Source organism: Stegodyphus dumicola, chromosome 7 (assembly GCF_044657685.1).
Source record: "Stegodyphus dumicola isolate Sdum_Otavi_A_Nest chromosome 7, ASM4465768v1".
Lineage (NCBI taxonomy): Eukaryota > Metazoa > Arthropoda > Arachnida > Araneae > Eresidae > Stegodyphus > Stegodyphus dumicola.
The window spans coordinates 208,147,385-208,162,617 of NC_140774.1; positions in this window are offsets into that span (position 1 = coordinate 208,147,385).

The following is a 15,233-nucleotide window of genomic DNA, read 5'->3' on the forward strand; positions in this document are numbered from 1 at the left end:
AGGAAACTTATGCAAAGCATCGCCCAAATATACGATCCATTTGGATTTATTGCACCCTTTGTTATTCGGGCGAAAATTAGTATGCAAGAAATCTGGTGTTCCGGTTCTGACTGGGATGAGGTCCTTCCTGCAATGATTAAGGACAAATTCAACATTTGGCGGGAGGAACTTAATGATTTAACTGAAATATCGATACAGAGAAATTTCTTTGATGACGATCCAATAAATATAAGCCTTCACCTATTTTCGGACGCTAGTCCTAAAGCATATGGGGCCATCGCATATTTCAGATATTGTACGAGTGATTCTAAAATTAAAACTTCCTTTATCATGTCGAAATGCAGAGTTGCACCTTTAAGAGCAATCACGCTTCCTCGTTTAGAGTTAATGGGAGCACTCGTGGCTGCTCGAATGTATAAATATTTGAAAAAATTGTTTGGTGATTTAATTGAGGATGTTTATTTTTGGAGTGATTCCGAAATCGCCATTACTTGGATTAAAGGTTCGCCAAATAATTGGAAACCATTTATCGCCAATCGTGTTACAGAAATACAGAGTATATGCAACAAAAAATTCTGGAACCATTGCGAAGGGAAACAAAATCCTTCCGATTTACTAACTCGAGGAATTAGTGCTCAGTCACTAGTTAAGAATGATCTGTGGTGGCATGGGCCACACTGGTTACGTTTTCCTACTGAAAGTTTTCCGAAACAAAAGAAATTACAACCAAATTCAGAATCGTTGGAGTTAAGGAAAAGTATTATTCTGACTCTACCTGTAATTAACAATGAATCCCCAATTTTGCATATAGAAAAATTCAGTTCTTTAGGAAAATTACTTAATTAGAATTACTGCCTATGTATTTAGATTTATTGGGAGGCTTCGGAAAAGGTCTACAGAGAATGGACCTTTAAGTGCTTTTGAGATTAAAGCAGCTGAACATTATTGGGTAAAAATTACGCAACGAGAATCGTATCAAGCGGAAATAATTAAGTTATCAAATAAAAAATCAATTCTCGATTCTTCCATCTACTCCCTTAATCCAAGGCTTGATGAGGAGGGAATTCTTCGGTTGAAAGGTCGCATTCAATTTGCAGACTGTCACGAGAATTTAAAACATCCTATTCTATTACCCTCAAAATGCAAGTTTACCGAGTTGATCATCATGGACTCGCATGAAAGGGTATTCCATGCTGGAGTTAATTCGACACTAACTCAGATCAGAAACAAATATTGGACCATTAAGGGAAGACAGCGTGTTAAGACTATCATCAGAAAATGTGTGATATGCAAACGATATAGTGCTCGTCCTGGGGTACAGGATATCGCTCCACTTCCTCCAGACAGAATCCAAGAGGCGCCTCCATTTGCTGTGACCAGGTTGGACTTCGCCGGTCCATTTTTTACGAAAGACAGGCAAGGTAAAGTTTACATGCTGTTGTTAACGTGTGCGGTCACTCATGCCTTACATATAGAGATAGTAACTGATCTCAGCTCTGAAAGTTTTTTGCTAGCTTTCCGAAGATTTTTAGCTCGCCGAGGACTGTGTACCACCGTGTATTCCGATAATGCCAAGACTTTTAAAAGAGCTGATAAAGAACTAAAACATATTTTTAAAACTTTGAGTGATTCATCTGTGAAAGAATTATTTTCTGCTAGAGGCATAAATTGGAAATTTATTATTGAGAGGGGTCCATGGTGGGGAGGGTTTTGGGAGCGTATGGTATGAACCATAAAATCCAGCTTGCGAAATATTATTGGTCGAGCATCCCTTACTGTGAAAGAGCTTGAAATCCAGGCAATGATTAATTGTAGACCAATTACCTACGTGTTTACCGATCCCAATGAAACTTCTCCACTAACACCCTCTCATTTTCTGGTTGGTAGACGATTGCTATCTCTGCCTGCTAATAAAATAACATCAAATAATTTGATTGGATCAAGAAATTCAATTATTAAACGATATAAATACCATCAAGATATTTTAAATCATTTTTGGAAGCGTTGGAGATCAGAGTATCTTTTTAATCTGAGATCTGCCAATATTTGTCCTCCACACTCTAACGCATCTCAGTTTAAAATCAAGGATATTGTCTTGATTCATGACGACAAACATCCCAGAAATCTCTGGACAATAGGTAAAATTTTGGAATTAATGCCAGGCAGAGACGGTAAAATAAGATCTTGCATAATTAAAACACCTACTGGTACCTTAAAAAGGCCTATACAATTGTTATATAATATGGAACTTAACTAATGTTTGTATTTTGTATTTTTAGGTTTGATTCTCCTGACCTTGCTGATAGGTATCATTTAATGTTTTGTAAAATTTTATGTGCTTATAATTATGTATGCATGTTTGTTATATTTAACTATTTCTCCAGGATTTATTGTCGAAATATTAATTGAATATTCTAGAATATATTATTGAAAGATGAACTCTCCACCGAGTTCAGGTGGGGAGTGTTGTGTAATTTGAAGAAAAAGGCTAGAGGGCGCTGTTGCTCGCTTAGTTGTAAGAGAATAAAGTTTGTTCATGTTGAAGGCGGCGGCCTAAGAATACGCTCTGTATATCGTAATTAAAATATTGTTTAAAATGTAAAAGTGTTAAAATTAGTAAACCCACTGAACCACCATCATCTGATTTGAAAGATGCACAAAATTATTAGATAGAGGAACGTCTATATAATACAATAGGTCAAGTTGAGGAGCTGCACAATTCTTCTGTTTATAGAGGAGCGCCTATCTAATATAGTAGATTCAAGTTGAGGAGCTGCACAATGCTTCTGGTTATAGAGGAGCGCCTATATATTACAATATATCCAAGTTGAGGAGCTGCATGCTGGTTATAGAGGAGCGCCTATCTTACGCAATAGGTGCAAGTTAAGGAGCTGCGCAATGCTGGTTATAGACGAGCGCCTATCTAATACAATAGGTGCAGGTTGAGGAGATGCACAATGCTTCTGGTTATAGAGGAGCGCATATGTCTTACAATAGGTGCAAGTTGAGGAGCTGCAAAACGTTTCTTGTTATGGATGTGCGTTTATCCAATACAATATTTGCAAGTTGAGGAGCTGCACAATGTTTCTGGTTAAAGATGCGCGTCTATATAATAGAATAGGCGCAAGTTGAGGAATTGCACAATGCTTCTGGCTATAGAGGAACGTCTATCTAATACAATAGTTTCAAGGTAAGAAGCTGCAGAAATTTCTGATAGAGCAGCGCCTATCTATTACAATTTGTGATGGTTGTGGAGCTGCGCAATGCTGGTTATAGAGGACCGCGTATCTTATACAATTGGTGCAAGTTGAGGAGCTGCACAATGCTTCTGGTTATAGAGGAGCGCCTATATAATACAATAGGTGCAAGTTGAGGAGCTCCACAATGCTTCTGGTTATAGAGGAGCATCTATCTCATACCTTAGGTGCAAGTTGAGGTGCTAGACAGTGCTTCTTGTTACAGAGGAGCGTCTATATAATACAATGGACGCACGTTGAGGAGCTGCAGAATATTTCTGCTTATAGAGGAGCGCTTATATTCTACAATAGGTGCAAATTGAGGAGCTGCGCAATGGTTCTGATTATAGAGGAGCATTTATATAATACAAAAGGTGCACGTTGAGGAGCTGCACAATGCTTCTGATGATAGACGAGCGCCTATCTATTACAATAGGTGCTATCAGGGTCAATGTTCCTTCTAACCTTCTTCGGGAACATACAAGGACCTGACTCGGAACAGAGAGCTTGCTAAAGCTATGTTCACTATTTCTTATCGCCATAATATCTTGGTGGCTAAAATTTTCAGGATCCTTCAAATACTCATAAATACTTCCAAACTCAGGATCCTTACCCAGTTCGGTTATTACAGTTTCTCGGGAATTTATTGTACATGCTGTAAGTATTGCCATCTTTATGGTATTGCCTTGTTCGTCTATTTTAATCCTTGATAGGGCATCTGCTACGATATTTTCCTTTCCAGGGGTATGCTTGATTACCAGATTATATTCTTGCAGCTTGAGTGCCCATCTTATTAACCTTGGGCATAAATTTTTCCCTGAGTACAATCTAGTTACCGCCGCATGATCAGAGTATACTGTTATCGGCGCCTTTCCAAAATAGACTCGGAACTTTTGCACTGCTAACAGAACTGCAAGTGCCTCTGTCTCGGTCGCGGAATAGTTTCTTTGTGTTTGATTTAAAGTTCGGCTAAAAAATGCCACGGGCTGCTGATTTTGGGAAAGTACCGCTCCTACCGCATAAACCGAAGCATCCGCTGAAATTTCTAAATTCTCATCCTTTTCAGGAAATTTCGACACAGGGGCTTGCGTTAATGCTTGCTTTAATTTTTTGAAAGCACTATTGGCTTCGGCCGTCCACGAGAATCTTGCTTTTTTCCTTTTTAATTTTAACAATGGCTCCGCGATAGCCGCAAAATCTTTTATAAAGGACCTATAATATGAACAAAGTCCTAGAAAAGAAGAGAGCATCTTTGCCGTGTTTGGAGTCGGATACTTTTGTACAGCGATTATTTTTGATTCATCTGTCTCGATCCCTTTTTGAGATATTTTGTAACCTAAATATTTTAATTCAGGGGCTGCAAATTTGCACTTTTCGACATTAACTTTTAGACCGGCTTCATTTAATAAAAAAAACACCTGTCTTAAATCCTGTACATGTTGGTCGAGATTATCACTAGTAATAATGATATCGTCTAAATAGATAAATGTGGACTTTCCAAGAACAGGTCTTAACACAATGTCCATGCATCGCTGAAATTTTCCCGGGGCCCCTGAAAGGCCAAACGGCATACGCAAAAATGCATAAGTGCCAGACTTGGTTATAAAAGCAGTCTTAGGCACGTCCTCAGGCCTGACCCCTATTTGAAAATAACCAGTCGTTAAGTCTAAAGTCGTCATAAATTTGGTTGATTTTATGTTCCTTAAAATTTCTTCTATGATCGGTAACGGATATACCGGATATTTCGTTATGGAATTTAATTTACGGTAATCAATAGCGAATCTCCACCTTTTTGGATGCTCCAAAGGATAATCATTATTTTTCTTACATAAAACCACCGGGCTAGCATAACTACTTGAGATGGGCGTTATGATCTTTTTACGTAGCATATCGGTAATATGCCATTCTAAAATTTTTCCTTATTCTTATCATACCGGTATGGTTTTTGACGAACTGGCAATGCATCTCCGGTGTCAATACTATGGTTAGTAACCTGAGTAAATCCTGGAATATCACTAAATAACGAAGCAAATTCACTTACCACTTGTCGGATTTTTTCTTGCTCGTCATTAGGCAGGTGGTCAAGATTTACCATCGGCGGTTCAGCCTTTTCAGTACGAACTGGTCTCATTGTCAGCTTAAGGGACGCTTCATTAAAATCCAGTGTTGCTTGTCCGTCTGAAAGAAAATCTATCCCTAAGATTAAATGTGCTTGCAGATTCTTTACTATAAAAAACATCACCTTTATTTGTTCGTCCTTGATACGGATATACAAAGGTACTTAACCTATACACTTACATTTTTCTCCTTGCGCCGCTAACACTGTCGTATTATCCGCATTATATATGCGGTATTTGCGAAAATACTTCCTAAAAAACTCTTCTGCCACACAGGAACACTGTGCGCCGGTATCCAGGAGTGCGGTGGCTGGGATATTATTCACCAAGACTTCAATCTTCGGAAGAGTCAAATTTTTCACCATTACTGTATTTAACTTGTAGGAAGAGGGTTTTTCGTGGCCTTCGGTTTTCCGCACCCTCTCGTCAGCAGAAATTCGTTTTAGTTTAAATTATTTTTCCTTTCCGTGCTTTCCTTCTTTTTCCCCTGGCCTTGAGACTTTTTTCCTGGGTTGCTATTGAACTGTCGACGTTCGCCGGCTGTTTTTGAATGCTCGGGTTTCTTTGCCCACTGATTCGCTTTTTCTCCGTAGCCATGTGCTTGAGTTTGCTGTAGTCTTGGCGTACCGAATTGGTTTCGCTGTTGATACTGGCGTCTTCCTTCGACGTCCGCCGTTCTTCTACTTTCAAACTGGATTGCTAGCTCAAATAACTTTTCCAGTGTAGTTGGATTTCTTAATTCAATAAAGTCTTGCACTTGGGGCAGTAACCTCGGCAAAATCACTTGAATTATTTCAGGAACCGGACGGTTTCCATACAAGAGTTTGAAAACGTGAATTTTTCTTAAAATAAAGCTCGAGATGTTTTCGATTCTTTGTTGATATATACTGAAATGTTCCGTTTCTAATTTCGCACGATCCCTTACAACAGGGAAGGCTTTTAGTAGGGCAGTCTTGAAATTTTCGTAAGTATAGTTGGGACTTCCTGCTTGACCCAAGAGACTTCTGCCTATACATTTGAACCAGTTAAGCGCTTGGCCCCTCAAAGCGCTGGTAGCTAAGGTAACTTTTTGAAACTCGTGCACGGGGTAGAGCATGAAGTGGTCATCCAATTTTTCCAAAAAACTGGTTACCGGTGAGTTTCCATTAAACGTTGCTTCTGGTTTCATCGAAGCGCGCATGGTCTGGACGATGTAACCGAATCCTTCCAGGGCGGCAGCTGGCATTTCTGGATTCTGAGCCGTTTCCGCAGGCAGCACAGGTTCTTCTTGAAACTCGGCCATGGTTATTCTTCTTCGTTGGGCGCCACTATCAGGGTCAATGTTCCTCCTAACCTTCTTCGGGAACATACGAGGACCTGACTCGGAACAGAGAGATTACTAAAGCTATTTTCACTAATTGTGGTAAGTAGACAGGATACACATGAAGGGTATACAAAACCCTTTATTTTTCTCTATATACAATAACTTCCGTACTTCGGAATACACTGACCCGCCACTTGGGGTCTAACGTAAAAGTATAAAAATAAAACTAAACTGTAATTTAACTTTAAACTAATAAACGTGGAACATTGGCCTTATATTAACAGGAAGGCGTATGTAGTACAGATAACTGAGAACACTACAATACGTTTAAATTTATCAAGAGGATTAAAACCTCTGGCCTGGAAGGCAAACAGCAACTGCGTAACTTCTAAGGTATGCGGCCTGCTTTGACTCAACTGCTTCCTCTCTCTCGCTTGGCAAAAGGCCACAACTTAAATACTTGGCGTTCGCCAGACAAACTTTGCATAAAAACCTTCACGCTTATAATTCTGGCCGGAAGTAGAAAATAAGAAGTGATAGTAAAGATTTAAAATAAAATAAACGTTAGTAAAACTTAAGATCCTTACATACTTCCCGCCAGAGTTAATTAGTTTGAAACTTAGGTCTAAAACGACCTTGTTGAAAACTTTTAGCTCTAGAATCTAACGCGAGGCCAATCTTTTACAAACACACTTCGCTAGAAACTAGAAATTTAAAAGAAAGAAATTTGTTACAATAGCAGCTCCCAGGATATACAACAATCTTTTTTCATCTGTACTGCATCTAAACAGGAGCTTTTATTCAATTCTGGTTCCTTCCAGAGATGTGGAAGGAAAACTAGTTTAATGAAATGTTACACAATGAAATGGCAAGTAACATATACAATTATACTTCTCTTAACATTCTTATTTCATTCATGACTATTTTAATTATCTCTCCCCGTGCTCTCTGACATGTGTTGTAAAAGAACACCAAACACGAATGTGTTTCTGTCTACGTGTGCCACACTTCCTCCTACAATCAAAACACTAACGTGTTAAAATTCAACATAACGAGACCTCTTAACACACCCTAATTTCAACTCTAAACCCTGAGGTACTATTCTAAAAGTGGCTAACTCTAAATTGTAGCGTTAGACAGCCTAACTACGTCATTCAACCTTTAACACATATTCGCCATGATTTAGTCTTTACAGTCACACGAATAACAAATTTTTAACATTACTTTCACTTTTACCACATCACGGTATTTCTTAATATTTAAAATAACAGTTCACATTGTATATAAGAACATATCAACATGCTGTTAATTTTACACATTTGAAAACATACATTAGTAGTACCTTGTTAACTTCTATTCTTTTCAAAGCAAGTGCCAATTCTTTCTACATTGAAATAATACATTTCAAAAAGTCTTTCAGACTAAAACTTCTCTCTTGCTAGAATGTTTTAAATAAAATTTATACAATAACTTTTTACAATATTTAAGTCTTTACACAACGCTATTATACATCAACTTTAGTTTTACGCGCGAGTAATTGAAAAACATAATAAGAACATCGGTCACAACTCATTTCTCGCCCTTTTGGTGATAAAGGTAGACCTCGCATGAGGTAAAACTTCTTGAAATCTGCCACTTGCAGTAAGAATGAAAGATTAATTTAAGTTTGCAAAGTAACATAATATTATACTTATCTTTGTAATATTCGGACATCCTTTTCTGGGCCCAGTCTTTAAAGGTACTGGAGATAGTAGTTTGATTTATCCTCCTTCTTGTACGGGCTCGCCCCTCAGTGCTTTCCTCTGGAAGCTTCCTTTTTTCACCAGTTCGGCCACCCTTGAATACCTTCCTTTTCTCCTCTGCTTGTGGTCTTGGCCGTTAGATGGCAGCTGGTCTTGGCGGAACCGGGAAACTTCTGTCGTGTTCCTGCTTGGACCTCGTTGTTGGCCGTTCAAATTTTCCTTGTAACTTTTCCTCCGCCGCTGATGGCCCTTCCGCAGTTCGGCTACATTTACTGCGGAGAGTCCTGTCGGATGAGTCGATCTTCCGTTTTAGAGCCGAGTTATAGTTGCCGTCATTTCTCCTGGTTCTCTTCACATACGTCGTCCTTCTCCCTTCTTCATTCTGGGGGTGTTCGTGAACTCTCTTTTCTGGACGGTGGAACGGCTTCTTTTTCTTGTTACCTTTAATTTTTCCGCGGGGAAATTTTCTTTTCATTTGCTCCTGGCTCTTATTGGCTTGCCCTTGTAATTGTCGTTTTTCCACCTCTGGAGCTTGTACCTGCTGTGTCTGCCGTGCCGGATCCTGCAAAAGATCTGAAAGGATTTGCATTTTATTACGATCGAAGTAGGGCTTGATTTGATCAATGTTTGCGCAACAGGTTTCACCATTTCTGGCGTTTAACACTACAACAGCGTGAGTTATTTTTTCTATAACATATGGTCCTTCAAATCGTGGAAAAAATTTGGCAGTTTTATCTTCTGGTGCTGAAGAAAGTGAATGCTTAATATTTAAAACTTCATCCCCTACTTTATAAGTTACTCTGGTGCTGAAGAAAGTGAATGCTTAATATTTAAAACTTCATCCCCTACTTTATAAGTTACTCTGGTGCTGAAGAAAGTGAATGCTTAATTTTTAAAACTTCATCCCCTACTTTATAAGTTACTTCTGGTGCTGAAGAAAGTGAATGCTTAATTTTTAAAACTTCATCCCCTACTTTATAAGTTACTGCCCGTCGTTTCAAATCATAATATAGCTTCTGTTTTCTTTGTGCTACTTCCGTATTCTTTTTTGCTTCTTTTATTAGTTTTTCTATATCACCCATTTTAAATTCTGGGGCTCTTTGTTGCACATAAAATAATTTATCTAACGGTGTTATAATCTTTCTGCCTAGAAATAACTCAGCAGGAGTTTTGCCCGTTGTATCATGTTTTGCGGTCCTAAGGGCGAAAGCAAATTCATTGACATAGTTATCCCAGCTTTTATGAAAATTTTTAACATAACTACGGATAATTTTCACTATATTTCTGTTGACCCGTTCCGCTATATTTGATTGCGGCCGATACGGGACCATTTTTAAATGACGTATGCTCAGTTTTTGGCACATGTCTTCAAATATAATACTTACAAATTGAGGACCATTATCCGATATAACTTTTAGGGGCGCACCGTATTTTAAAATATATTTATTTAAAATAGAATCAGTAACTAATTTCGCGGAGGCTCGTTTTAAGGGAACAATTTCGGTCCATTTACTAAAATGATCAACCATAACAAGGAGATAGCGACTTTTATTTAACTGACTTTTTGGGAAAGGGCCCAATAAATCGATGCCAATTATTTCGTTTGAAAATTCGGATTTAATACTATTTAAAAACCCGGCCGGGCGGAAATTAATATAATTAACTGCTTGACATATTGAGCAGGACTGGACATACGCCCTTGTTAACTTTTGCAGTTCAGGAAAGTAGACTGCCTCGCGTACGCGTTGGATAGTTTTTCGAATACCAGCATGAGAAGCTAAAGGGCTGTCATGGAGCTCCTGCAGGATATTTAATCTAGGACTAGCTGGGATAACAGGTCGAAATTCGTTGTTGGAATTCGTAGTTTTTGTATAGAATAATAGACCATCTATTAGTTCGTAATGGGCCGCCCTATTTCTTATCGCCACAATATCTTGGTGGCTAAAATTTTCAGGATCCTTCAAATACTCATAAATACTTCCAAACTCAGGATCCTTACCCAGTTCGGTTATTACAGTTTCTCGGGAATTTATTGTACATGCTGTAAGCATTGCCATCTTTACGGTATTGCCTTGTTCGTCTATTTTAATCCTTGATAGGGCATCTGCTACGATATTTTCCTTTCCAGGGGTATGCTTGATTACCAGATTATATTCTTGCAGCTTGAGTGCCCATCTTATTAACCTTGGGGATAAATTTTTCCCTGAGTACAATCTAGTAACCGCCGCATGATCAGAGTATACTGTTATCGGCGCCTTTCCAAAATAGACTCGGAACTTTTGCACTGCTAACAGAACTGCAAGTGCCTCTGTCTCGGTCGCGGAATAGTTTCTTTGTGTTTGATTTAAAGTTCGGCTAAAAAATGCCACGGGCTGCTGATTTTGCGAAAGTACCGCTCCTACCGCATAATCCGAAGCCTCCGCTGAAATTTCTAAATTCTTATCCTTTTCAGGAAATTTCAACACAGGGGCTTGCGTTAATGCTTGTTTTAATTTTTCGAAAGCACTATTGGCTTCGGCCGTCCACGAGAATCTTGCCTTTTTCCTTTTTAATTTTAACAATGGCTCCGCGATAGCCGCAAAATCTTTTATAAAGGACCTATAATATGAACAAAGTCCTAGAAAAGAAGAGAGCTTCTTTGCCGTGTTTGGAGTCGGATACTTTTGTACAGCGATTATTTTTGATTCATCTGCCTCGATCCCTTTTTGAGATATTTTGTAACCTAAATATTTTAATTCAGTGGCTGCAAATTTTCACTTTTCGACATTAACTTTTAGACCGACCTCATTTAATAAAGAAAACACCTGTCTTAAATCCTGTACATGTTGGTCGAGATTATCACTAGTAATAATGATATCGTCTAAATAGATAAATGTGGACTTTCCAAGAACAGGTCTTAACACAATGTCCATGCATCGCTGAAATGTTGCCGGGGCCCCTGAAAGGCCAAACGGCATACGCAAAAATGCATAAGTGCCAGACTTGGTTATAAAAGCAGTCTTAGGCACGTCCTCAGGCCTCACTCCTATTTGAAAATAACCAGTCGTTAAGTCTAAAGTCGTCATAAATTTGGTTGAATTTATGTTCCTTAAAATTTCTTCTATGATCGGTAACGGATATACCGGATATTTCGTTATGGAATTTAATTTACGGTAATCAATAGCGAATCTCCACCTTTTTGGATGCTCCAAAGGATAATCATTATTTTTCTTACATAAAACCACCGGGCTAGCATAACTACTTGAGATGGGCGTTATCATCTTTTTACGTAGCATATCGGTAATATGCCATTCTATAATTTTTTCCTTATTCTTATCATACCGGTATGGTTTTTGACGAACTGGCAATGCATCTCCGGTGTCAATACTATGGTTAGTAACCTGAGTAAATCCTGGAATATCACTAAATAACGAAGCAAATTCACTTACCACTTGTCGGATTTTTTCTTGCTCGTCATTAGGCAGGTGGTCAAGATTTACCATCGGCGGTTCAGCCTTTTCAGTACGAACTGGTCTCATTGTCAGCTTAAGGGACGCTTCATTAAAATCCAGTGTTGCTTGTCCGTCTGAAAGAAAATCTATCCCTAAGATTAAATGTGCTTGCAGATTCTTTACTATAAAAAACATCACCTTTATTTGTTCGTCCTTGATACGGATATACAAAGGTACTTTACCTATACACTTACATTTTTCTCCTTGCGCCGCTAACACTATCGTATTATCCGCATTATATATGCGGTATTTGCGAAAATACTTCCTAAAAAACTCTTCTGCCACACAGGAACACTGCGCGCCGGTATCCAGGAGTGCGGTGGCTGGGATATTATTCACCAAGACTTCAATCTTCGGCAGAGTCAAATTTTTCACCATTACTGTATTTAACTTGTAGCAAGAGGGGTTTTCGTGGCCTTCGGATTTCCGCACCGTCTCGTCAGCAGAATTCCGTTTTAGTTTAAATTATTTTTCCTTTCCGTGCTTTCCTTCTTTTTCCCCTGGCCTTGAGACTTTTTTCCTGGGTTGCTATTGAACTGTCGACGTTCGCCGGCTGTTTCTGAATGCTCGGGTTTCCTTGCCCACTGATTCGCTTTTTCTCCGTAGCCATGTGCTTGAGTTTGCTGTAGTCTTGGCGTACCAAATTGGTTTCGCTGTTGATACTGGCGTCTTCTTTCGACGTCCGCCGTTCTTCTACTTTCAAACTGGATTGCTAGCTCAAATAACTTTTCCAGTGTAGTTGGATTTCTTAATTCAATAAAGTCTTGCACTTGGGGCAGTAACCTCGGCAAAATCACTTCAATTATTTCAGGATCCGGACGGTTTCCATACAAGAGTTTGAAAACGTGAATTTTTCTTAAAATAAAGCTCGAGAGGTTTTCGATTCTTTGTTGATATATACTGAAAAGTTCCGTTTCTAATTTCGCACGATCCCTTACAACAGGGAAGGCTTTTAGAAGGGCAGTCTTGAAATTTTCGTAAGTATAGGTGGGACTTCCTGCTTGACCCAAGAGACTTCTGCCTATACATTTGAACCAGTTAAGCGCTTGGCCCCGCAAAGCGCTGGTAGCTAAGGTAACTTTTTGAAACTCGTGCACGGGTTAGAACATGAAGTGGTCATCCACTTTTTCCAAAAATCTGGTTACCGGTGAGTTTCCATTAAACGTTGCTTCTGGTTTCATCGAAGCGCGCATGGTCTGGACGATGTAACCGAATCCTTCCAGTGCGGCAGCTGGCATTTCTGGATTCTGAGCCGTTTCCGCAGGCAGCACAGGTTCTTCTTGAAACTCGGCCATGGTTATTCTTCTTCGTTGGGCGCCACTATCAGGGTCAATGTTCCTTCTAACTTTCTTCGGTAACATACAAGGACCTGACTCGGAACAGAGAGCTTACTAAAGCTATTTTCACTAATTGTGGTAAGTAGACAGGATACACATGGAGGGTATACAAAACCCTTTATTTTTCTCTATATACAATAACTTCCGTACTTCGGAATACACTGACCCGCCACTTGGGGTCTAACGTAAAAGTATAAAAATAAAACTAAACTGTAATTTAACTTTAAACTAATAAACGTGGAAGATTGGCCTTATATTAACAGGAAGGCGTATGTAGTACAGATAACTGAGAACACTACAATACGTTTAAATTTATCAAGAGGATTAAAACCTCTGGCCTGGAAGGCAAACAGCAACTGCGTAACTTCTAAGGTAAGCGGCCTGCTTTGACTCAACTGCTTCCTCTCTCTCGCTTGGCAAAAGGCCACAACTTAAATACTTGGCGTTCGCCAGACAAACTTTGCATAAAAACCTTCACGCTTATAATTCTGGCCGGAAGTAGAAAATAAGAAGTGATAGTAAAGATTTAAAATAAAATAAACGTTAGTAAAACTTAAGATCCTTACATACTTCCCGCCAGAGTTAATTAGTTTGAAACTTAGGTCTAAAACGACCTTGTTGAAAACTTTTAGCTCTAGAATCTAACGCGAGGCAAATCTTTTACAAACACACATCGCTAGAAACTAGAAATTTAAAAGAAAGAAATTTGTTACAATAGCAGCTCCCAGGATATACAACAATCTTTTTTCATCTGTACTGCATCTAAACAGGAGCTTTTATTCAATTCTGGTTCCTTCCAGAGATGTGGAAGGAAAACTAGTTTAATGAAATGTAACACAATGAAATGGCAAGTAACATATACAATTATACTTCTCTTAACATTCTTATTTCATTCATGACTATTTTAATTATCTCTCCCCGTGCTCTCTGACATGTGTTGTAAAAGAACACCAAACACGAATGTGTTTCTGTCTACGTGTGCCACACTTCCTCCTACAATCAAAACACTAACGTGTTAAAATTCAACATAACGAGACCTCTTAACACCCCCTAATTTCAACTCTAAACCCTGAGGTACTATTCTAAAAGTAGCTAACACTAAAGTGTAGCGTCAGAGAGCCTAACTACGTCATTCAACCTTTAACACATATTCGCCATGATTTAGTCTTTACAGTCACACGAATAACAAATTTTTAACATTACTTTCACTTTTACCATATCACGGTATTTCTTAACATTTAAAATAACAGTTCACATTGCATATAAGAACATATCAACATGCTGTTAATTTTACACATTTGAAAACATACATTAGTAGTACCTTGTTAACTTCTATTCTTTTCAAAGCAAGTGCCAATTATTTCTACATTGAAATAATACATTTCAAAAAGTCTTTCAGAGTAAAACTTCTCTCTTGCTAGAATGTTTTAAATAAAATTTATACAATAACTTTTTACAATATTTAAGTCTTTACACAACGCTATTATACATCAACTTTAGTTTTACGCGCGAGTAATTGAAAAACATAATAAGAAAATCGGTCACAACTCATTTCTCGCCCTTTTGGCGATAAAGGTAGACCTCGCATGAGGTAAAACTTCTTGAAATCTGCCACTTGCACTAAGAAGGAAAGATTAATTTAAGTTTGCAAAGTAACATAAAATTTTACTTATCTTTGTAATATTCGGACATCCTTTTCTGGGCCCAGTCTTTAAAGGTACTGGAGATAGTAGTTTGATTTATCCTCCTTCTTGTACGGGCTCGCCCCTCAGTGCTTTCCTCTGGAAGCTTCCTTTTTTCACCAGTTCGGCCACCCTTGAATACCTTCCTTTTCTCCTCTGCTTGTGGTCTTGGCCGTTTGATGGCAGCTGGTCTTGGCGGAACCGGGAAACTTCTGTCGTGTTCCTGCTTGGACCTCGTTGTTGGTCGTTCAAATTTTCCTTGTAACTTTTCCTCCGCCGCTGATGGCCCTTCCGCAGTTCGGCTACATTTACTGCGGAGAGTCCT